Source organism: Callithrix jacchus, chromosome 8, assembly GCF_049354715.1.
Source record: "Callithrix jacchus isolate 240 chromosome 8, calJac240_pri, whole genome shotgun sequence".
Classification (NCBI taxonomy): Eukaryota; Metazoa; Chordata; class Mammalia; order Primates; family Cebidae; genus Callithrix; species Callithrix jacchus.
In genome coordinates, this window is record NC_133509.1 from 14756379 (window position 1) to 14782415 (window position 26037).

General features: G+C 39.0%; 1 protein-coding gene across 25 annotated transcripts in view; it reads left to right on the forward strand.

Moving 5' to 3' along the window:
• MAP2K5 (mitogen-activated protein kinase kinase 5) overlaps nt 1-26037 on the forward strand; it is a 279080-nt gene that overhangs the window by 120453 nt on the left and 132590 nt on the right. The gene's annotated exons all lie outside the window — the stretch shown is intronic.

Here is a 26037-nt window from a genome sequence, read left to right on the forward strand (position 1 = left end):
CCTTCCTTCTATTAACATTTCAGATATCACCACACACTGTTCCTTAAGAGATTGCTTCACATACCTGGAAAGTAAAACTTTGTAATTTTTTTTAAAAGATGGGGTCTTGCTATGTTGACCAAGTTGGTCTTAAATTCCTAGCCTCAAGCAATCCTCCTACCTTCGTCTCCCAATGTCCTAGGATTCAGGTGTGAGCCACCACACCTGGCCAAAAGTAAAACTTTAAATAAGATGTTGGTGAAAGCATCAGGAATAGTCCCCTTGTCTAGTAACAGAACACATGAGAGAATAATCAGATAACTGTTGAATATTGCAAAAGGAATCTCCTTTTTTTTTAACGTGCCCAAAATATCTGAATTCATTTGGAGCAAATTATTAAGTGAGAAAGAGACTATCATAAAGCAACTTCAAGGCTTAATGTTACTAACAGTGCTGTTTAATTTTACACATCTGCTCTTCTTAGCTTTATGTACATTTGGGGAATGCAACAGCATACACATTAGATGTGATTAAAGGAAAGGGTTTTTTTTTTTTTTTTTTAAAAAAGGGTGTAAACTGAGATGGAGAAAACAACTGATATTTTCAACTGTGATGTCATATCTGTCACTAAGGGTTGTTTTCTTTTGTGGTGGTTTTAATATCCTACTGATTCTGCATTTCTTCTTAAATCCTTCTTTTAATGAGGGTTATCTAGATTTTGACAAATAAAATATTCAGGGTTTTGCGGTATTTATACTGAGTAAATGGAATCATAAACTAGATTTCTTTTTAAAGGCAGTCCACTCCATTTCTAGAGTATAGTCGGTGTAAAATGTAGATATAGGGAGAGTGAGTTATGTTAGTATTACTTTCACTCGGTATAAATAAGTATGTAAACACATTCGGTGGATGAAAGAAAAATGGAACATGTTTGACTACCGAGGTTAAGAGATAACAGTATTTAAACATGTTATAACCACTACTGTTTCTATTCCCTATAGAAACACCCAGCAACCTGTGGTGATAACCATTTTAATAAGAACCCAATGGTCAGTTCTCATCATTTATTGATTTCTTAAAAATCGACATGTGCTATCCATTTGACAAAAGAACTGAAGGAAAAACATTCATTCTCTGTATCAAAGCTTTCTTTAAAAGGACAGTGCCATGGAAATTTGAGTTTTGTTAGAAAGTGAGTGTTAGGGTCATCCTGTACTCACTTTAAGTGAGTGTAGGGCATACAGGTTAATTCTGGCTTATAATGAAATCCCTCTCTAGCTATAACTTTCTGTAAGGAATCTTAGTATCACAAAGAACTATGGTGGATAAGGAAATATGTTTTAGTTATTCTGCCATTATCTTGATTTTTCTTCTTTTAAATGAGAAATTATGCTGATAAGTTGATATGCCTTTAGTATCCCTATATCTAAATTATTTGATTTTAATTTTTACTCTGGATTTGGGAAAACTGCCTAAATGTTTCATTTGAAATGGGATCTTTATAGACATGTTTGAAATGGATTTGTCTGGATCTAAAAATAATGTCTAGGGTCAGATTCTCTTTATAACCACTTTATGATCACTGTGGCCAAGCTTGGTGGACCAGACCCTCTCAGAAGCCAGTAGGTCCTTCTTTTCATCCCTGGTTGCAACTTGGATTAAGAAAGGACTCTTTCATCAGTGACAGACAAAGGCTGCAGTGGTTTGACTGATGGAGAGCATAGAGGTTTCAAAAGGGTATCCTGGGTTTGTACTTATTTTTTCACTTGGCCAGCCCAATTCCAACAGAGAGTAACCTACTATAAAATGCCACCTGTTATGAGAAGAATATATCTGTTGGGGACAGAGTAGGAGCAGTGGTAGAGGGCCAACAAGTCCTTTCAAGGAATTTCAGTGAATGAGTGTGCACCTACCTCTGTCTAAATGGAAAGAGTAATGAATTGAAGTGCAGATGAACAGTTATATCCCAGTAGTTATGGACACTCAACTATAGAAATAAATATGCTGTGGTAATACACCTCATTAGATATGTTCCTATTTAGCTTTTGAGTTTCCCAGCTATTCATGGAAACTTTTACCTTCTGGACTTAAAAGCATGTGTTTTTATTAGAGTCAAAGAAGCCAGGTGTCTCTGAAGACTTTTGTAAAGCATTGTAATGAGAAATTTACCCTAGACTGAGTAGTTGTTAACTTAATATTTTAGCGGTTTTGTCCATATTTAATAACTTGGATTCCATAAAAATGAGATTAAAGATGGCTTTTTATTTACAAAAAGCTATTTAATTTTCTTCTTGATTAAAAAATTGTAGCTTTTTAGATCAGTTCAATCAGGCAATTAAAGATCAGAGCTTTTAAGTTCAGCTAAGGCAATTAAATCGGCAATACTTGTTTATGCACTTTTGGTACGTAAGCTCACTGCTGTACCTTCCTAAAAGCATATGTACTCATTTTTGCTTTCCCTAAATGAATGATGATGGGAATTCTAGCTGAACATGTGTCACATTGTCAAATCAAAGACAGGGGTTCTACAGGGTTGGGAGAGCCTGGTTTAGGCACTGTGAGAGGACAGTGAAAAGAAGATGGTGAAAGAGAAATACTAACGACTGATCTGTACCTCTTCCCCTTTGTCTTAGTCTAAGTACCTGTGTTATCCTCCGATCATTTTCTAATGCTGTTCTTAAAAATCAGAGGGAAAAAAAGGAAATTGCTTTGTACTTATGAGCACAGATTTCAAAAGATTAAGCAATGAACATGTGTTCAGTATCTAATGAGAAAAGAGAACAAACTATTTCTCACATTTAAATGGCTTCCTTGGAGTACAGTGGTCCTGGATTTTAGCTATAGAAAGTGTATCTATAAATAGTATATTACTGAATTGACTAAACATAGTTAATGGCTTCCACACAAACTCTTGAAAACCTGGAGTCTGTCCCTTACTGTATATCCAGTGAGGACTATAGAGTAGAATGAAATCTGGGCAATAAGCAGTGGTAAACCACCCATCCCATGAGGCACGTTAGTCTGGTAAAAGTTAGTTTATTTGATAGTATATTATGTTAACTGAAAATTGTCTTGGAAATTCAAGCATAGCCGTTGCTATTCATAATGGATCATCAAATGTTATATTCAATCAGGTGTTACTATTTCTTTTGCTCTTTTTAAGATTTGATTGAGATATATGTGCGGGGACTTTATAAACAATTGAATGCTGAGAATGTGGCATGTTTTTATTGTCACTACGAATTAATCACCTTATCCAGTTAATAAGAATACACCTTTCCAAAACCACACCAGGGAGAGAGTTTATTATACTTTATATTACTGAGTCAAAAATTATGAAAATCTTTTCTCTAAAATAAACCAAATGTGTGATAATTACACATGAGGACGTAATTATTAAAAATGTTTGAAATACCCACCAAATTAACTACTGTGGAAAGTTGTGTTTATTAAAAGGCATATGGGAGAGCCCTATAAGCATAGCACGTACTGACTATGGGTGAAAACAAAGAAAATGAACAGTGAGAAAATCTCTTAGGCCAGATCCGACATTACAGGAAACATTGCAGCTTAACTTCAAAACATACCCCGCCACTAATGAGGAGAGAGCCCTGCATATTAACAAACCTACAGCTCCGGTCATAGCCATCATTACCCACATCAAACATAAACACAAGATTAACACCTATGCCATTTCTTTGGAAGACGTGAGAATGCCCTGGTAGTAACTGCTCTCTCTTTCCCTGAGGATAAAAAAACAGAAATGGAAGGGTAATGAGAATAGAACTTAGATTAAGAAAATAAAATTGGCAAATCATTCTGGGGCAATCTTACACAGATGCAGAAGTTTACAGAAGAAAGAAACCTATGTAGTTGGTGTGCCAAGAGTTTTTTTTTTATATATGAACCTGATTAGTTTCATTTACTTTCTCCAATAGGAGAGCTTTTGAACAATACATTTTTGCAGAAATTTTGTAGGCAAATGCTGTCCACATAGATTTGTGTTTAAAGAAACTAAGCCTTGTTTCAGTATACATGCTACAAATTTTATTTTCTCCCCTTGGCTTTATTGGTCTCTAAATCTGGCCTCACCTAGGCTTTCCCATTAGTGCTACCTTAGATACCAAAGCCAGTGTTAGTTTGGTCATTCAGCAACTATTTATTTTATACCTACTCTGTTCCAGGCACTGTTCACAGTACTTGAAGCATATCAATATGTGAAAGAAAAGATTTCTATGAGCATAGAACTTATATTTTAGCAGTAACAGAGTGGGTTGGGAAATGTTTCTTAAACAATAAATATAATAAGTAAAATACAGAGTGTGTTTGTTGCTATCAATAGAAAAGAAAAAGTAGATTGAGCTTAGGGGAGACAAAGGGTAGATTCATATTGATCAAGGAGACTTCAGAGGGGAGATGAGTTTGGAAGGAAGACTTGGAAGTGGAGAGGAACTGGTCAAGTAGGTATGTGGGAAACAATCAGAGGCTGTAGGATGTGCCTGGCGTGCTACTGGAACGGTAGAGGCCAGTGTGTCTGTGTTCGAGTGTGGGGGACAAGGGTAGAATCAGCTGTTAGGAAATTGTTTTGGTAATTCAGGTAAGTTTCAGGGACTCCGTTCAGGGAGATGGTTATAAAGATGGGGAAAAGTGATGATTCTGGATATATTTTAAATGTAGAGTTGATAGAATTTCCTGATGGATTGCTTGTGACTTTTAAGAGAAAGAGAGGAGTGAAGGTTGCTTTAATTGTTAACAGTTTAGTATGCTAAAAATACTTCTTGCTACTTTCTTTCTCTGAAAAGAGATAACAAAAAATCCTAATATCAAGTGCTGACAAGAATACAGAGCAATTAGAACTCTCATACATTGCTGGTAGAAATATAAAATGGTACAGCTGCTTTGAAAAATAGTTTGGCAGTTTCTTACAACATGATTCAGCAGCCCCCTTCCTAGATATTTACCCAAGAGAAATGAAAACATATGTCCACACAGAAACTTTAGGCAACTCTTTATAGTGGCTTTATTCATAATAGCTCTAAACTGGAAACAACCCAAATGTCTTTCAGCTGGTAAATGTAAAAACAGACTGTAATATATCCACACAGTGGCATATTACTCAGCAATAAAACGAGCTCCTGATAACATGCAACAACATGGGTGAATATCAGATACCTCATGCCAAGTGAAGGAAGTTGACTCAAAGGGTTACCAGCTGTGTAATTCCACTTATGTGACATTTTGGAAAAAGCAAAATACAATTGGAACATCAACATGTTGACAAACAGTGGAGGAGGAGTTGACTGTAAAGGCATGAAGGAACATTTTGGTATGTCGGAAATGTTTTGTATCTTGATTTTGGTGGTAGTTGTATGATTATATGTTTATTAGAAAACAAAGACCTATGCACCTGGAAAGGGTGAGTGAACTTTACTGTGTATAAATTATGCCAAAGTACCCCAAATTTTAAAATTAAAAAGTAAACTAGACTTGAGCGAGAGAGAGAGAAGAGAGAGAAGCTCCTCTAACATCTTAGCAGTACAGTAAACACTGTAGAAAGAGGTTTCCCCTGCCAAAAGGACAAAACCATTCTTTCAAAGAGTCCTGGTGATTCTGTCATTATTTCTGTATCTTCATGGCTCCTGAGAAATCCTACCTAGGTTTGATCTAGTAACTCAGTAGCTTAAAAAACAGCCAGCCAACCCCCAATTCCCGACCCTAAGAAATAAAAACACCCCTCGTGATTTAAAGAACATCTGCAATGTCAGAGAGAGAGAGACAGGGTCAGGGAGGGAGGATAGTGGGGAGAGAAACAAATTTAGAAGTTGCTGTTATCAGCACAACAATTTGAAGCATCTGAAAACTGGACAGTTCTTTCCTTAGTTAAGCCAATTTTTCCCCCAGAAGTATTACCAAGAACTGCATATGTGCAGAGCTGACCTGACCTGTCAGAAAATTTTAAAAGCTCAGTTTCTAAGAATGAATAGGCTTTATTTGACATTCTCAATTCAGTCCTACTGACTACCTCACTGGGTGACCCTAGAAAGGCAGGTCACTCCTGCTCTCTTTGCGTGTTTCCTTATATATACTATGAGAGGTTGGCTGGATGATCACTCAGATTTCTTCGAGAACTAGGGTTCTGGGTTCTGTGATCTCGTGACTGAAGGATGTGTGACATGTTGCTAAGGTGTGGAACAAGGCAAATCAGAGAGACATAAAAGAAAGAGAAAAGGGGAGAACCACCAAGAGTAGATTGTGTAATGAAAACAATAATAATGACTATTTATTAAGCATTACTCTGTACAGGTACTGTTCTAGGTGCTTAATGTATATAAATTATTTAAGGTATTATTCAAAGTGAGAAATTCTAGGAAATATGAAATGTTTTAGAACTAAAGATAAGAGATTAAAATATAAAACAAATAATTGAGAATTAAAGCCGTGTGCCTTAGCTAAGAGAATGTTGCTTTCTAAACCAGACTGATATAATCAAATCAAAAGGCATCTTTAAGGCAAACTGCTTTTAAAGTATAAGGGACGCTGAAAATGAAGTATTATAATTAATAAGGAATTATTGCTATTATTTGAGACAGAGTCTCACTCTGTCACGCAGGCCGGAGTGCAGTGGCGCAATCTCGGCTCACTGCAACCTCTGCTGCCTGGGTTCAAGTGATTCTCCTGCCTCAGCTTCCCAAGTAGCTGGGATTACATGTTCCAGCAACCACACCTGGCTAATTATTTTGTACTTTTAGTAGAGATGGGGTTTCACCATGTTGGCCAGGCTGGTCTTGAACTTCTGACCTCATGATCTACCCACCTTGGCCTCCCAAAGTGTTGGGGTTATAGATGTGAGCCACTGTGCCCAGCCCAATTAATAAGGAATTATAATAAGGATGTGTAAAGTCACAACTTGGATGGAAAGCAAGAGCACCTTTTTAAAAAAAAAATTTTTTTTTAATTGCAAAATAACTGTAGATCCACAGGAACTTGCAAAAAAAATTCACAAGACCAGTTCCATGTAAGGGCATCCTTTTTAAAGGAAGGAATTTTGAAGAAAACTGGAAGGTGAGGGGGGACAATTCAAAAGAGTATAGGCAGGTAAATGTTATATATTTCTATTATCCTTTAAGTGAAATCAGCATAAATTTAAAGTTAGAATATTTGTATTATATTCCAAAATTGTTTTATTAAATAAGAAAAGAGAAATGATTTGGTAGCAGTAAGTTAAGACATTTGAATTCCTTAGGAAAGAAATTTCAATGTCAAGGTTTAGTTAAAATAATATGTCAGTGTGTGTAAAAGTTGGAATTTGTGGAAAAAATAGATTAGGGAATGATTACTTTCTGGATAAAGTGATTCTTAAAACAATTATTGGAAAAGCATTGCTATCAATAGAAAACTAACCTGATTAATTTTAATTATTTATTAAAAGATGTAATTTGCATAACTTTATAACAATCTTTTTTACAGAGATCTACATAGTTTGTGCTGAACTATACATTTTAGTGAATTTTGACATAATTCTATGACATATTTTTGCTTCGTGGAAGATGAGTTTTTTAAAAGAACTGGTTAGTGTTTGAGTGACCCAAGTCAATTTTAAGAGTCATTCCCAGTAGGTTTTATGTTGCCGTGTGTAATGATGAGAGAGCTAGTGTGTGTACTTCCTTCCCTGAGCTCTGAGGCTGTTGAATCAGATGGGTCTGGAAGGAGGCATTTATGCTAAGCAAGTGCTACTGTTGAGAGCACAGTTACACATTGTCTCCTATGTAAAAATCATTTCCATATTGTCCTTTAGATATAATAAATATTAATCACATCCAGTGCTGTAGTAGATTATAACTTGTGAATGTTTATGTTTTTGAAAAGAAAAGAAAAAAAAAGGCAGCCCATTAACAGTGTAAACAAACTATGACTCTAGGTTGTTGGTTTTTCTCCAGCTCTGACACTATCCACACAAGTGAACATCTCGAGAAATTGGGCCTCTTTCCCCACATTGGTCATTCATTCTGTTTACCTCGAGTAATCACAGGGTATTTCTGTATTTGTAGTACATTGTGATTTTCAAAAGACGAGAAACCCCACATCTTAAAAGTATTCTTTTAAAAGAAGATGTGCATAAAATATATAAAGAGCTCAAAACTCAACAGTAGAAAAACAATCCAATTAGAAAATGGGCAAAGATGGCTGGGCACGGTGGCTCAAGCCTGTAATCCCAGCACTTTGGGAGGCCGAGACGGGTGGATCACGAGGTCAAGAGATCGAGACCCGGCAGAAACACTACAAGCCAGAAGAGAGTGGGGGCCAATATTCAACATTCTTAAAGAAAAGAACTTTCAACCCAGAATTTCATATCCAGCCAAACTGAGCTTCAGAAGTGAAGGAAGAATAAAATCCTTTGCGAACAAGCAAGTACTCAGAGATTTTGTCACCACCAGGCCTGCTTTACAAGAGCTCCTAAAAGAGGCACTACACATAGAAAGGATCAATCAGTACCAGCCATTCCAAAATCACACTGAATGCTAAAGAGCTTCAACATAATGAAGAATCTACAACAACTAACAGGCAAAACAGCCACTTAGAATCAAAATGGCAGTATCAAATTCACACATAACAATATTAACCCTAAATGTAAATGGACTAAATGCACCAATCAAAAGACACAGACTGGCAAATTGGATAAAAATCCAAAACCCATCAGTGTGCTGTATCCAGGAAACCCATCTCACATGCAAGGATACACAAAGGCTCAAAATAAAGGGATGGAGGAAGATTTACCAAGCTAATGGAAAGCAAAAAAAAGCAGGAGTTGCAATTCTCATCTCTGATAAAATAGACTTTAAAGCAACAAAGATCAAAAGAGACAAAGAAGGCCATTACATAATGGTAAAAGGATCGATACAACAAGAAGAGCTAACAATCCTAAACATATATGGACCCAACACAGGAGCACCCAGATACATAAGGCAAGTTCTTAATGACTTACAGAAGGACTTAGACTCCCACACAATAATAGTGGGAGACTTTAACACTCCACTGTCAATACTAGACAGATCAACCAGACAGAAAATCAACAAGGATACCCAGGGCTTGAACTCAGACCTGGAGCAAGCAAACCTGGTGGACATTTACAGAACTCTCCACCCCAAATCCACAGAATACACATTCTTCTCAGCACCACATCACACCTACTCTAAAATTGACCACATAATTGGAAGTAAAGCACTGCTCAACAAATGCAAAACAACTGAAATCATAACAAACAGCCTCTCAGACCATAGTGCAATCAAGTTAGAACTCAGAATTCAGAAACCGACCCAGAACCACACAGCTTCATGGAAACTGAACAACTGGCTCTTGAATGTTGACTGGGTAAACAATGAAATGAAGGCAGAAATAAAGAAGTTTTTCGAAACCAATGAGAATGAAGACACAACGTGCCAGAACCTCTGGGACACATTTAAAGCAGTCTCTAGAGGAAAGTATATAGCAATAAGTGCCCATATGAGGAGAATGGAGAGATCCAAAATTGACACCCTATCGTCAAAATTGAAAGAGCTAGAGGAGCAAGATCAAAAAAACTCAAAACCCAGCAGAAGACAAGAAATTACTAAGATCAGAGCTGAGGTGAAGGAGATTGAGACACGAAAAACCCTTCAAAAAATCAATAAATCCAAGAGCTGGTTTTTTGAAAAGATCAACAAAATAGACAGACCACTAGCCAGATTGATTAAAAATAAAAGAGAGAACAACCAAATAGATGCAATAAAAAATGATAAAGGGGAAATCACCACAGATTCCACAGAAATTCAAACCATCATCAGAGAATATTACAAACAACTCTATGCACATAAACTAGTAAACCTGGAAGAAATGGATAAATTCCTGGACTCCTGTGTCCTCCCAAGCCTAAACCAGGAGGAAGCTGAAACTATGAATAGACCAATAACAAGGTCTGAAGTTGAGGCAGCAATTAAGAGCCTACCTCACAAAAAAAGCCCAGGTCCAGATGGGTTCACAGCCGAATTCTACCAGACACACAAGGAGGAGCTGGTACCATTCCTTCTAAAACTATTTCAAACAATCCAAAAAGAGGGAATACTTCCCAAATCATTTTATGAGACCAACATCATCCTGATACCAAAACCCGGCAGAGACCCAACGAGAAAAGAAAACTTCAGGCCAATATCCATGATGAACATAGATGCAAAAATCTTCAATAAAATATTGGCAAGCCGATTGCAACAGCAAATCAAAAAACTTATTCATCATGATCAAGTAGGATTGATCCCAGGGATGCAAGGCTGGTTCAACATACGCAAGTCTATCAACGTAATTCACCACATAAACAGAACCAAAAACAAAAACCACATGATTATCTCAATTGACGCAGAGAAGGCATTTGACAAAATTCAACAGCCCTTTATGCTAAAAACCCTCAATAAACTAGGTATCGATGGAACGTATCTCAAAGTAATAAAAGCTATTTATGACAAACCAACAGCCAATATCATACTGAATGGGCAAAAACTGGAAGCATTCCCTTTGAAATCTGGTACTAGACAAGGATGCCCTCTGTCACCACTCCTATTCAATATAGTACTGGAAGTTCTAGCCAGAGCAATCAGGCAAGAAAAAGAAATAAAGGGTATTCAAATAGGAAAGGTGGAAGCCAAATTGTCTCTATTTGCAGACGACATGATAGTATACCTAGAAGACCCCATCGCCTCAGCCCAAAAACTCCTGAAACTGATAAACAACTTCAGCAAAGTCTCAGGATATAAAATCAATGTGCAAAAATCACAAGCATTCGTCTACACCAATAACAGACTTAAAGAAAGCCAAATCAAGAGCGAACTGCCATTCGCAATTGCTACAAAAAGAATAAAATACCTTGGAATACAACTCACAAGGAACGTAAGGGACCTCTTCAAGGAGAACTACAAACCACTGCTCAACGAAATCAGAGAGGACACAAACAGATGGAGAAACATTCCATGTTCATGGTTAGGAAGAATTAATATCGTGAAAATGGCTATACTGCCCAAAGTAATTTACAGAATCAACGCTATCCCCATCAAGCTACCATTGACTTTCTTCACAGAACTGGAAAAAACCACCATGAACTTCATATGGAACCAAAAGAGAGCCCGCATAGCCAAGTCAATTCTAAGCAAAAAGAACACAGCGGGGGGCATCACACTACCGGATTTCAAACTATACTACAAGGCTACAGTAATCAAAACAGCATGGTACTGGTACCAAAACAGAGATATAGACCAATGGAACAAAACAGAGGCACCGGAGGCAACACAACATACATACAACTATACAATCTTTGATAAACCTGACAAAAACAAGCAATGGGGCAAGGATTCCATGTTTAACAAATGGTGTTGGGAAAACTGGCTAGCCATGTGCAGAAAGCAGAAACTGGACCCCTTCCTGACACCTTACACTAAAATTAACTCCAGATGGATTAAAGACTTAAACATAAGACCTGGCACCATAAAAACCCTAGAAGGAAATCTAGGCAAAACTATCCAGGACATAGGAGTAGGCAAGGACTTCATGAACAAAACACCAAGAGCATTGGCAACAAAAGCCAAAATAGACAAATGGGACCTAATGAAACTCCACAGCTTCTGCACGGCAAAAGAAACAGTCACTAGAGTGGATCGGCAACCAACAGAATGGGAAAAAATTTTCGCAGTCTACCCATCTGACAAAGGGCTGATATCCAGAATTTACAATCATCTCAAGCAGATTTACAGGAAAAAAACAAGCCCATTCAAAAGTGGGCAAAGGATATGAACAGATACTTTACGAAAGAAGACATATATGAGGCCAACAATCATATGAAAAAATGCTCATCGTCACTGGTCATCAGAGAGATGCAAATCAAAACCACATTGAGATACCATCTCACGCCAGTTAGAATGGCGATCATTAAAAAATCTGGAGACAACAGATGCTGGAGAGGATGTGGAGAAAAAGGAACACTTTTACACTGTTGGTGGGAGTGTAAATTAGTTCAACCATTGTGGAAGACAGTGTGGCGATTCCTCAAGGCCTTAGAAATAGAAATTCCATTTGACCCAGCAATCCCATTACTGGGTATATATCCAAAAGACTATAAATCGTTCTACTATAAGGACACATGTACACGAATGTTCATTGCAGCACTGTTTACAATAGCAAAGACCTGGAATCAACCCAAATGCCCATTGATAATAGACTGGATTGGAAAAATGTGGCACATATACACCATGGAATATTATGCAGCAATCAGAAATGATGAGTTCGTGTCGTTTGTAGGGACATGGATGAATCTGGAAAACATCATCCTCAGCAAACTGACACAAGAACAGAAAATGAAACACCGCATATTCTCACTCATAGGTGGGTGATGAAAAATGAGAACACATGGACACAGAAAGGGGAGTACTAAACACTGGGGTCTATTGGGGGGAAAAGGGGAGGGCCAGTGGGAGGGGGAGGTGGGGAGGGATAGCCTGGGGAGAAATGCCAAATGTGGGTGAAGGGGAGAAGAAAAGCAAAGCACACTGCCATGTGTGTACCTACGCAACTGTCTTGCATGCTCTGCTCATGTACCCCAAAACCTATAATCCAATAAAAAATTAAAAAAAAAAAAAAGAGATCGAGACCATCCTGGTCAACATGGTGAAACCCCGTCTCTACTAAAAATACAAAAAATTAGCTGGGCACGGTGGTGCGTGCCTGTAATCCCAGCTACTCAGGAGGCTGAGGCAGGAGAATTGCCTGAACCCAGGAGGCGGAGGTTGCGGTGAGCCGAGATTGCGCCATTGCACTCCAGCCTGGGTAACAAGAGCGAAACTCCGTCTCAAAAAAAAAAAAAAAAGAAAAAAAAAAGAAAATGGGCAAAGACATGAAGAGACATTCCACTGAAGAGTATACACAAATGGCAAATAAGCATGTGAAAAAGATATTCAGTATCATTAGCTTTTAGGGAAATGCAGATTAAAACCACCATGACATATTACTACACACCTATCAGAATGGCTAAAATGAAGAATAGTGACAACAGCAAATGCTGATGAGGATGCAGAGAAATAAGATCACTAATACACTGTTGGCAGGAATGTAAAATGATACAGCCTCACTGTTGACATTTAAAAAAAATGCTAGATATGCCACTGTCATATGACCCAGCAATTGCATTCCTGGGCATTTATCCCAGAGAAATGAACACTTGTGTTCACACAAAAACCTGTACACAAGTGTTTATAGCAGCTCTATTCATCATAGCCAAAAACTGGAAACAACTCAGATGTCCGTTAACAGGTGAATGGTTGAACAAGCTGTGGACATACATACCATGGATTACTGCTCAGCAACAGAAAGGAGTGAACTCTTGATGTACACAACCTGGATGAATCTCCAGATCATTATGCTGAGTGAAAAAGCCAGTCACAGAGGTTACTTAGTGTAGTATTCCGTTTATATAATTCTTGAGATGACAAAATTATAGAAAGGGAGAGCACATTAATGATTACCGGGGCTAATGAGAGGATGGGAGACAGAGGGAATGTCTACAAGGGGGCGAGATGAGGAATCCTTGTGGTGATGGATATGATTTCCGTCTTGACCATCAGTGTCAGTACCCTGATTGTGATACCATACATAGTTTTATCAGATGTTACCATTAGGGGAAACTGAGTAGAGGGTACACAGGATGTCTCTGTATTATTTCTTACCACTATGTAAATCTTACAACTATGTAAATCTATAGTCATCTCAAAATTAAAAGCTTAATGTAAACAACAAAAAAAGAATATATCATCTTTTTATAGTTGCCTATATTCAGAGGGTCAGCTTAATCAGAGAGGGTTGTCTTGGACTTAGTTTTTCTGTCTCCCATGCTTCTGTGGTAGTATTTGATCATAGGTTGAGTCATCCGTTTTAGGAAATCAATAAGAGGGAAATTATCCTCTTCCATTCTGAAAATGAGTATCAGTGGAAGCCTTAGAGGAGAGAGAAGAAAAGGCGTCATGTGTCATTCAAGGAACAAATGCAAATGGAAGAGGGTACTTATTTCCCCAGTCCCCACCTCTAAAAGCCTGCCTTGCAGGGGATTGGGATTTGAAGCAGATTGTGTGATCATTGTGTGTTTTGGCTCACCAGTCTTTATAGTATCCATTATGATAAGCTTCTGTCCAACCACCCAGCAAGATACCCCCAGTGTATGGGTGAATGTTTGATTCACCAAGCCCCACAGATAGTTCTGATCATTGCTTTGTCTCTGACACAAACCTGAAGTTTAGGAGCTCCTCAGAGGGAGACAGCACCTGTACGATGAATGCTAGGGTCATTTCTGTTGGTAGAGGATGGAAGCCACTGTGAATTTATGGCACTGATTGTATGCCAGTGGATATTTGTTGGATGAATACATTGAATTACCATTTTCTGAGGACAGTGTTTTTCTCCTGGAACTTTTTGTAATGTGGCTTAATTGGAAGTCATCTTTTGTTCCCCTTTCTTGTATTAAAGTAAGAGATTTATCCTCAGGACATTTTGCCAAGCAGAATGGACAGACAGCTTTAGCAACTGGAAGAGCTCTCCAAGTCTCTTCCTTTCCCCAAAGGCGTGGTTGAAAGTGATCAGCACCACGGAAATCAAATCTACTCTTTTGCTGGTAGAGGATTAAGTTCCCTCTGGATTGGGTACAATCATGATGATAACAATATTAATTATTTTACTAATATTATCGTTTATTGAGTATGTTGTATGTGGTACTGTGTTAGCTGTCTTGTATAATTTTATTTAATTGCTATGATAACCTGGTAAGGAGGAATCTTTAAATCCCCATTCTTAGATGAAGAAATCAAGGCTCAAGGAGAGTAAAGAACTTGCTTAGTTAGAGGAAAAGTCATAGGAAAAAGACTGGTTGGTGGCCTAATGTAAAAGCCCTAGTTTTAGCGTCAGACCCAGGTTTAAGTTCTGGTTCTTCCTCTTAATTCCTCATAGCTATGTGACCTTGGTGGATCAGTTACTTAACTTCTTTTTTTTTTTTTTTTTGAGACGGAGTTTCGCTCTTGTTACCCAGGCTGGAGTGCAATGGCGTGATCTTGGCTCACCGCAACCTCCGCCTCCTGGGTTCAGGCAATTCTCCTGCCTCAGCCTCCCGAGTAGCTGGGATTACAGGCACGTGCCACCATGCCCAGCTAGTTTTTTGTATTTTTAGTAGAGACCGGGTTTCACCATGTTGACCAGGATGGTCTCGATCTCTTGACCTCGTGATCCACCTGCCTCGGCCTCCCAAAGTGCTGGGATTACAGCCACTGTGCCTGGCAAGTTACTTAACTTCGTTAAGGTCATAGCATTGTGCCTGGCATATAACAGCTATTATTATATCAAATAATTATTTCTCAAGAAAAGAAGCAAGAGGTTCAGAGGGAATAGTTAGAACCTTCCTCAAACTTTCCTGTTATGTCTACTTTTCTTAGGAAACTAGCCTGTGAGTATAAAGAACTTAAGACTTATCTGGGCTATTTTCTTTGTGAACTTCCCAAGATCACTCAACTATTCACTGCCAAAGCTGGATAATTCATCCTATTAGTTCCAGTAAGATTTAGCTCATAAATATAATGCAGTTTCTTAAGACTTAAGAACTTTACTAGTCGAAGCCTCTAGTTTTGTGTCCTTGGGCAAGTAATTTCATTAATTTGAATCTCAGTTTCTTCCTCTGTAAAATGGGGATAATAATGGTACCTATCTCAAGGGTTATAATGAGAATTAAATGAGGTAATGCATATGATAATAATGCATTTAGCCCAGTTCTTAGTATATATCAAGTGCCAACTAAGTGTTATCTACGATAATTTTTGTTATTTGTTTTTTTACTTTGGGTTCTGGGGTACATGTGCACATCCCACATCCTGCAGGATTGTTGTATAGGTACATACATGCCATGGTGGTTTGCTGTCTCCATCTCACCTGTGCCCTGCCACCGCCCCACCCACCACCGTTGCCTACATCAGGTATTTCCCTCCCTGCCCGCTCCTGTCCCTCCCCTCCACCCCCACCCACCTAACCCTGTGAGCATTGTTCCCTTCTCTGTGCCCAGGTGTTCTCATTGTTCATCACCCACCTATGAGTGAAAACATGCACACGCGGTGTTGGTTTTTCTGTTCTTGTGTCAGTTTGCTGAGAATGATGGTTTCTAGAAGCATCCATGTCTCTAGAAAGGACACGAACTCGTTGTTTTTTATGGATGCATAGTGTTCCATGGTGTATATGTGCCGCATTTTTTTGTCCAGTCTATCATTGATGGGCATTTGGGTTAGTTCCAGGTCTTTACTATCGTAAAAAGCGCCACTACAAACATACGTGTGCATATGTCTTTATAATAGAATGATTTATAATCCTTTGGGTATATACCCAGTAATGGGATTGCTGGGTAGAGTGGAATTTCTATTTCTAGATCCTTGAGGAATCGTCATACCGTCTTCCATAATGGTTGAACTAATTTACACTCCCACCAACAGTGTAAAAGTGTTCCTATTTCTCCACATCCTCTCCAGCATTGGTCTCCAGAGTTCTTAATGATTGCCATTCTAACTGGCATGAGATGGTATGTCAATGTGGTTTTAATTTGCATTTCTCTAATGACCAGTGATGATGAGCATTTTTTCACGTTTGTTGGCCGCATATATGTCTTCTTTTGAAAAGTGTCTGTTCATATCCTTTGCCCACTTTTGGATGGGTTTTTTTTTTATAAATCTGCTTTAGTTCTTTGTAGATTCTGGATATTAGCCCTTTGTCAGATGGGTAGATTGCAAACATTTTTTCCCATTCTGTTGGTTGCTGATTCACTCTAATGATTGTTTCTTTTGCTGTGCAGAAGCTCTTAAGTTTAATTAGATCCCATTTGTCTATTTTGGCTTTCGTTGTCAATGCTTTTGGTGTTTTAGCCATGAAGTCCTTGCCTATGCCTATGTCCTGAATGGTGTTGCCTAGGTTTTCTTCTTGGCTTTTTATGGTGTTAGTTCTTATATTTAACTCTTTAATCCATCTGGAGTTAATTTTTGTATAAGGTGTAAGAAAGGGGTCCAGTTTGTTTCAGCTTCCTGCATATGGCTAGCCAGTATTCCCAGCACCATTTATTAAACAGGAAATCCTTTCCCCATTGCTTGTTTTTGTCAGGTTTGTCAAAGATCAGATGGTTGTAGATGTGTGATGTTGCTTCTGAGGCTTCTGTTCTGGTCCATTGGTCTGTATCTCTGTTTTGGTACCAGTACTGTGCTTTTTTGATTACTGTAGCCATGTAGTATAGTTTGAAGTCAGGTAGCGTGATGCCTCCAGCTTTTTTTTTTTTTTTTTTTTGCATAGAATTGTCTTGGCTATGCAGGTTCTCTTGGTTCCATGTGAATTTTTGTTATTTCTTTAAAACAATACCAAGATTAGTCTTCTGGACACACTGTTCCAAGTCAAGTCTGCCATCTTACATTTTATTTATGCATATATGCATATAATATGGCATTCTTGGGTTTCTTTCCTATAGTCAAGAGGAGTCTTAACAGTCAGTGTTATCTTGGACTTGGGGAGGTAGATTGTGCAGGAACTCATTCCTCCATACCTAGCTTTTCCCATACACTGACTGGAATACGTGCACATTGCAGGTAGGAATCTGAGATTCACCACTTTAGAAGGAAATTTACTTTACTTACTATGAAAGGATTAAGAGAGGGAGAATTGAGAAGCTCAGGCCTTTTTGCCCTTGTTATTAGCCTTGTAAATGCCCCAGGTCCTCTGTCTTTATTGAAGGAAAGCCACGTTCGTTGCCTCCATTCTGAACCGAATCATGTGACTCTAGGCAGTAACTGCCATTGAGGGTGGCTAATTATGCTGTTTAGTTTTTTTTGTTTTTTGTTTTTTTTTTGAAATGGAGTTTGGCTCTTGTTGTCCAAGCTGGAGAGCAATGGCGTGATCTTGGCTCACTGCAACTTCTGCCTCTCAGGTTCAAGCGATTCTCCTACCTCAGCCTGCCAAGTAGCTGGGATTACAGGCATGCGCCACCACTCCTGGCTAACTTTTTTTGTATTTTTAGTAGACATGGGTTTCTCCGTATTGGTCAGGCTGGTCTCAAACTCCCGTCCTCAGGTGATCCACCTGCTTCGGCCTCCCAAAATGCTGGGATTACAGGGATTGAGCTTCTCAATTCTCCCTCTCTTAATCCTTTCATAGTAAGTAAAGTAAATTTCCTTCTAAAGTGGTGAATCTCAGATTCCTACCTGCAGTGTGTACGTATTCCAGTCAGTGTATGGGAAAAGCTAGGTATGGAGGAATGAGTTCCTGCACAACCTACCTCCCCAAGTCCAAGATAACACTGACTGTTAAGACTCCTCTTGACTATAGGAAAGAAACCCAAGAATACCACCGTGCCTGGCTGTGCTGTTTAATTTTATTTAAGGCCTTTGCAAGAATATTTGGATGACCTACCCTTTATTGTGTGATGAAGTCATTAGAATAACATTTATATTGCATTGTGGCTTTCTCTTAACTATGTTCCTGTTGTGCACAGATGAATTTGTAATGTAGAATGTCAGCATAGTCCATATTTAATTGTACCTGCTGTTCTCATTCATTAGAATGCAATCCGCAAGAAATAACTAGATAGATATATTGGTTTTTCTGTTTTCATAAGACAATTAAACATAATGAAAGAGCATTGCTGAAGCTCCTGGGCACAGTGCTAGGAGAGGTTACTAGGAGTGGAGACCTGCTAATGTGCCCTCAGGCTCTTGGTAAACTGAGAGTGGCTTTCTAGTATTCATACTGTGTAATTGCTTTATAGGGGGAAAAAGTTGAAGAGAAGTTTATTTCTGCTTCCATTATCATCCAACAACAGCCACATGCCACATTCAAAAATGTTTCCATAAGAATTGTTCCATGCCTATTTCTAAGAGTATTCAGTGAGACAAGTAAAGTCAGAGCAAATTAAATGTTTTACTTATGAAAAGAAATAAAGACCAAAAGGAAGTAGAAGTTGGAGATAGCAGCAGCACCTGATGTGAATAGGTCACAGCAAAAAGGGAATCCTCGATTAGGATGTTTTTTCTTTTCTGACAAAGGAAAGCATAAAGCTGATACAAAATCACACTTCTCTTTATGGCTCATCTTACCAGATGCTGGGCGTGGTGGCTCATGCCTGTAATCCCAGCACTTTGGGAGGCCAAGGCGGGCAAATCACTTGAGGTGAGGAGTTTGAGACTAGCCTGGCCGACACGGAGAAACCCTGTCTCTACTAAAAATACAAAAATTAGCCGGGCGTGGTGGTGGGTGGCGCTTGTAGTCCCAGCTACTCAGAAGGCTGAGGCAGGAGAATCGCTTGAACCTGGGAGGTGGAGATTGCAGTGAGCTGAGATCATGCCACTGCACTGCAGCCTGGGCACAGAACAAGACTCCATCTCAAAAGGAAAAAAAAAAAAAGAAGAAGAACTAATCTTAACAGGAAATTACCATTTGGGTCCCTATACAAAGCACATTAAGTAACTCCAACTGTAGTTTTGTGAGGGAGCTTTTATTTGTTTTGAATAGCCCCCTTGGCACCCAGCCAGATCCTGGCCAAGGGTAACCTCCCACCCTGACCCCTGATTGTGCTGGGGGCAGGGGCTGGGCAGTGGGCGGAGGAGCCCTTTTGTGAAGACCTTGGAAAGCTCATGCTCTTGAGGCTCTGGCCTTCATTAGCAAGCTTCTGCTTGATGCTGTTTATGTGGATTGTTTAATGGCTAATTGATGCAGAATGTGTAAAGATACAGTTTCCTGCATGAAGCAGTTGTGGGTGGCAACATGGGTTGTCTCAACATGATACCAATTTCCACAGTCAATTTGGTCAATTCAGTGGGGAAAAATCAGTCAGCCCGGACTGAAAATCAGTCAGAGCAGTTACTTGAGGTTATTGAAGCAACTATGGTAGGTGAATCAGATTTTCCATGTTTGACTCAGTTGTTCTTACATTTTATAGACATAGCTTTAGTCACTTTTGAGAATAATCTTAAATATACAAAAGTGACATTTAAAAATTCATATCCTTCTTTAAATATTTGTATTCGCAGTTTATCAGGTTTAGTACATGTCAGTTTTCAGAAGAAATTACCATTTTACCATTGATACATACTATGTTACATGTAATTAACTGATCTTTTTTTTTTTTTGAGACACAGTCTAGCTCTGTCACCTGGGCTCACTGCCACCTCTGCCTCCTGGGTTCAAGTGATTCTTCTGCCTCAGCCTCCCGAGTAGCTGGGACTACAGGTGCCTGCCACCATGCCTGGCTAATTTTTGTATTTTTAGTAGAGATGGGGTTTTCTTGTGTTGGCCAGGCTGGTCTCGAACTCCTGATCTTGTGATCCACCTGCTTTGGCCTCCCAAAGGCTAGGATTGCAGGCTTGAGTCACTGTACTGGCCTAACTGATGTTTCATACTTGGAGAGTGACCACAGTGACCACAATAGCACCTGCAGAAACTAATTAATAGTAATTAATTAGTAATGGTAATGAGAAATCAAGTTGTGTTTTGAGGTTGGTTTTCTTAAAACAGCTTTATTGATATGTAATTTGCATGCCATAAAATTCACCTATTTTAAATGTGTGTTTCAGTGATTTTTAGTAAGTTTATAGAGTTGTACAACCATGACCATAATCCGGTTTTAGAACATTTTCATCACCCCGAGAAAGTGTCCTCATGCTCATTTGCAGTCAATCCTTGCTCCTGTCCTCAGCCCCCGGGAACTGCTAATTTACTTTCTGACTCTTAGAGATTTGCCTTTTCTGGACGTTGTGTATAAGCAGAATCATACCACAGGAAGTCTGTGCCTGACTTCTTTCACTTAGCATGATGTTTTTGAGATGTGTCTGTGTTATAACATGTGTCAGCAGTTCATTCCTTTTCTTTGCTGAATAGTATTCCAGTGTATGGATGTATTATATTTTGTCTGTTTTTTTACTAATAGAGGGACATTTGGCATTGTATCCACTTTGGGATGAGTATGAATAATACTGTTCATACACAAGTCTTTATGTGGTTCTGTATTTTCATTTCTCTTGAGTATATACCTAGGAGTGAAATTAGTATATTTCTTTAAATATTTGTAAATCATAGTTTATCAGGCCATCTAGCACATACGAGATTTGAGAAGAAATAACCATTTTACCATTGGTATGTAGTATATGATTAGTGTAATGAACCAAGGTTTCATACTTTCTTAAAGATAGAGTAGGGAAGTGACCATATAGTGACTACAAAGGTTATATGGTAGGTTTATGTTTAATTGTTAAGGACACTTTGAGGCTGATTTTTGTTTACTGAACCTACTGTTATCCTCAGCATGACAGAAGGCCCTTCCATTCTTTCTGCTCCTTGATATTTTTCTAGTCATCTTCTAAGCACTTCACGTTACTGGATGGAACTGCATCATAACCACCCATTATCTACTTGGGCTGTCCCTGCCACGACTCCAAGATTTATTGCACCATCGTTAAAAAGCCCAGCTTACTGTGAAATCTCACTGAAGAAGTGGGACAGTATTGTGACAGGAGACTCATGTTGTGATTGGATAATATTGACTCTTCCGTGATCCCAGCTGAACATACTTGCTATTTTAGAAGAAGCCTGCCTTCAGGTGGAGCTGATAGAATGAAAGTTAACCTCATTTAGCATTTGGATATGAGACAGTGTATTAAATGATCCACATCCTGATTTCCTAGAGTGGAAGTCATCATTACTGACTCTACAAAGCAGTAGCTTTACAGTATATTTGGTACATTCAAGTTTATAAAATGTTTTTCCCATTCGTTTGATTCATTCAGCATTTCACTGACCTCTAGCTCTGTGCCAGCAGTGCTAAACACACAGGCTCACTTCATTCTCTTAACAACCTTGTCATTGTAGGAAGATCAGATATCAAGGTATCAGATATCAGGATATCATACACAAGATGGGATGTACAAGATGGGGATGATATCTAATCTTCCTACACTGGCAAGGTTGTCAGTGGGAATTCAGAGTTGTTATGAGAAGTAAGTGAAATTGTGTGCTCAACACTGAGCCTGTGAGTGTTGTGAGCACACACAGCCACACATACATGTATGCTCAGGGATGTTTAAATGATTTGTCCAGTCTCACAGTCAGTATGCAGTGGCACTTTCCAGGGCATCACTCTGCTCCCTTTAAGTGTATCTGAATAACAGGAATCTATTTTGATGCCTATAAAAGCCTACCACATAAAATGACTGAATCTTTTAAAATGAAAAAGATAAGGAATATTTGATACTCAAAATGAGTTACTTTGCATTGTACCCTTATCTGACTATTTCCCAACTGATACTCATCTCTTGACCACAAAATACCTTAAACCAAAACCTTAAATTAGGAAACACCTAGACATAATATTTCATTTTTAATGCGAAAGGAGAATAAGTTAATTTGATTTTTCACTAAGGTTTATGTGTTGCAGTAGAAGAAGCTTATTTATCTTTAGTGGTATGGAAAGGACCCATAATTCCAGGCTTCAACACACCTCATTTGTATTTTCTTTGAGAAAATGTCTCAGTTAAAATCAATGCCCTGGTATTCATTTGAGCTCCCTTGCCTTCAATAAAACTAATTGATAAACCCTAATAATTAATGGTCTGATTAAGCCAAAATGACTTACATCTGCCCTGATGATTGCCATTTATAATCAGTCACTTTAATGACTCATCTTTTCTGTGCTTTGCTTACAGAAGAAAGGCTGTGATGTTTTTAAGTGAGCTGAATGAAAAGCTATATGCCTTCAATTGCTGTTTGTTTTCTGTAACTTGATATTGCATTAAAATAAGCATAAAAGTAATCTTTAAAAGTAATCTTTCTGCCTAATCTGTTGTGCTATTGTCTATGGCTTTGAGTGAAGCTGGAAAAAAACAAGAAAAAAAAATAAAACCATTTCAGTGTTCCTGGAGCTATTCCTTTTTTTTTTTTTTTTTTGTAGATGAAGTCTCACTCCGTGCCAGGCTGGAGTCCAGTGGTGTGATCTTGGTTCACTGCAACCTCCACCTCCCGGGTTCAAGCAATTCTCCTACCTCAGCCTCCTGAGTGGCTGGGACTACAGGCATGTGTCATCATGCCCAGCTAATTTTTTGTATTTTTAGTAGAGATGGGGTTTCACCATGTTGGCCAGGAAGGTCTCCCATCTCTTGAGCGTAAGTGATCCGCCTGCCTTGACCTCCCATAGTGCTGAGATTATAGGCGTGAGCCACCCCTGGAGCTATTCTTAAGAGTTGTAGTCTGGGCACGGTGGCTCACGCCTGTAATCCCAGCACTTGGGAGGCCGAGGCGGGTGGATCACGAGGTCAAGAGATCGAGACCATCCTGGTCAACATGGTGAAACCTCATCTCTACTAAAAATACAAAAATTAGCTGGGCATGGTGGCGCATGCCTGTAATCCCAGCTACTCAGGAGGCTGAGGCAGGAGAATTGCCTGAACCCAGGAGGCGGAGGTTACAGTGAGCCGAGATCGCACTATTGCACTCCAACCTGGGTAACAAGAGCGAAACTCTGTCTCAAAAAAAAAAATAGTTGTAGGCTGGGTGAGATGGCTCACACCTGTAATTGCAGCACTTTGGGAGGCTGAGGCGGGTGGATCACCTGAGGTCAGGAGTTTGAGACCAGCCTGGCCAAACATGGCAAAACCTTGTCTCTACTAAAAATAACACAAATTAGCTGGGTGTGGTGGCAGGCGCCTGTAATCCCAGGTATTTTGGAATCTAAGCCAGGAGAATGGCTGAGGCAGGAGAGTCATTTGAACTCAGGAGATGGAACTTGCGGTGAGCTGAGATCACTCTGTTGCACTCCAGCCTGGGCAACAAAAGTGAAAACTTTGTCTCAAAAAAAAAAAAAAGTTGTAGAACTTGGATGTTTTAAATGAAAACCTGAAGTAGTAAGTTCAGTGGCTGTATACTAGGATTGCTGATACTCTGGGTATAAGGTAAAATATTTTGTGTAAGAGGTAACAAAATTTAAATCAGGGGAGCTATCCTTAGCCCAATATTTAAATGGATTCTATTTGCTTCAAATTCTGCCACATGAATTCAGATTTAACCTAACTTAATAAAGACCTAATATTATTTATGTCCTATCTACCTTAAAAAGAATTTGAGGTGGCTTATGATGTAAGGTCAATTCAATAAACAAAAGACAAAAGCAGTCATTTCAAAAGAAAGGGAGACTGGGCGTGGTGGCTCACACCTATAATCTCAGCACTTTGGGAGGCTGAGGCAGTTGGATCACCTAAGGTTAGGAGTTCAAGACCAGCTTGGCCAACACGGTACAACCCAGTCTCTACTAAAAATACAAAAATTAGCCAGTTGTGGTGGCAGGCATCTGTAATCCCAGCTACTCAGGAGGCTAAGACAGAAGAAGCTTTATTCTGAGTGGCGGAGGTTGCAGTGAGCCAGGATCACACCACTGCACTCCAACCTGCGTGACAAGAGCAAGACTCCATCTCAAAAAAAAGAGAAAGGGATGAAAGGGACACTTCTACTTCTCACCATGGAGTCACTATTATGGGATTTGCCCTCCATCAAAAATAATTAGGAAACCGGACAAAATAGTGGAACACTTATCTTCAGAATTAGACAACAGCCAATGTGAGACAGTGATCCTTGAGAGAACAGAAGCAAACGAGATGAGTCCTACAATCACCCAAGCTTTCTGAACAGAAACCCAAACAAAGCCCGAAGGTCTTACTGAGCTGAAGAAACAGAATTTGGAGTTCAAGGAGACCAGAATGGCTAGAATTTACAGAGCAGAGTCTTAGAAAGGCAGGAACATGCAGAGAAAGAGCTCTAGAAATTGCATAGGAGTTTCCTTGCATCTGGCCTAATATCAGCCTCTGCATTTATAAAGTGAAATCTTAAAAAGCTAGAAACCAGCTACTGTTTAGGAAAGAAAATTTATGGGGAACTATAAGCGAAACAATTCCCAAAACTTATACTAGGTTGAGAATTTTTTAAATTCTCAAACGATCTAGTAGAGAGGCCGCATTAAACACATTGGAGAATTCAAGAAAGACATTAGGATTATGCTTTAGCAGTAGGGCTAAACTAGCCCTCTCGCAGGGGTTGCTCTCAACTCTCCTAAAATAAAAGCTCTAAAATTAGCCTCAAAATGATTCAGCTATCAGTATTCAGCAGATACTACTTGCTAGGATCGAGTCCAATACTCTGGATTACAATAAAATCTAGCACTCAGCAACACAGGACTCACAACATGGGGCATCCAGATAAAAAGTAGACAAGCAAAGAATTTTTCTTCTGATTATGCATGAAAGAATATAACCAGGAAAAAGTCAGTCAGTAGAAGTAGATGCCCCCCTCCCCACACACACCAGAAATAATGGACTTGCAGACAGGACTTTAGAATAGTTATTATAAAAACTATATATGCTCAAAGAATTCATAGGAAACATGAGCATAATGAGGAGAGAAATGGAAGACAAAAAATCAAGTTGAACATTTATTTTTCAATGATGAAAATAAAATATCTGAAATAAAAATTTCACTTGATGGGATTAACTGGATTAGAGATTAGACGCTACAGAAGTAATTATTGTGATATTGATGTTAAAGATCTGGAAATTATCCAAAATTACTACAAAATTGCTCTTTTCTAATACTAGAAAAAAGATTTTTATTTTTGGAGGCAGAGTCTCACTCTGTCACCAGGCGCCAGGCTGGAGTGCAGTGTTGCGGTCTCGCTCACTGCAACCTCCACCTCTCGGATTCAAGCATTTCTTTTGCCTGAGCCTCCTGAGTAGCTGGGACTACAGGTGTGCGCCACCACGCCCAGCTAATTTTTTGTATTTTTAGTAGAGATGGGGTTTCACCATGTTGGCCAGGATGGTCTCGATCTCTTGACCTTGTGATAAGCCCGCCTCAGCCTTCCAAAATGCTGGGATTACCGGCGTAGGCCACCGCACCCAGCCTAGAAAAAATATATTTTTTTAAATGAGCACAATTTTAATGATCTTTGAGACACTA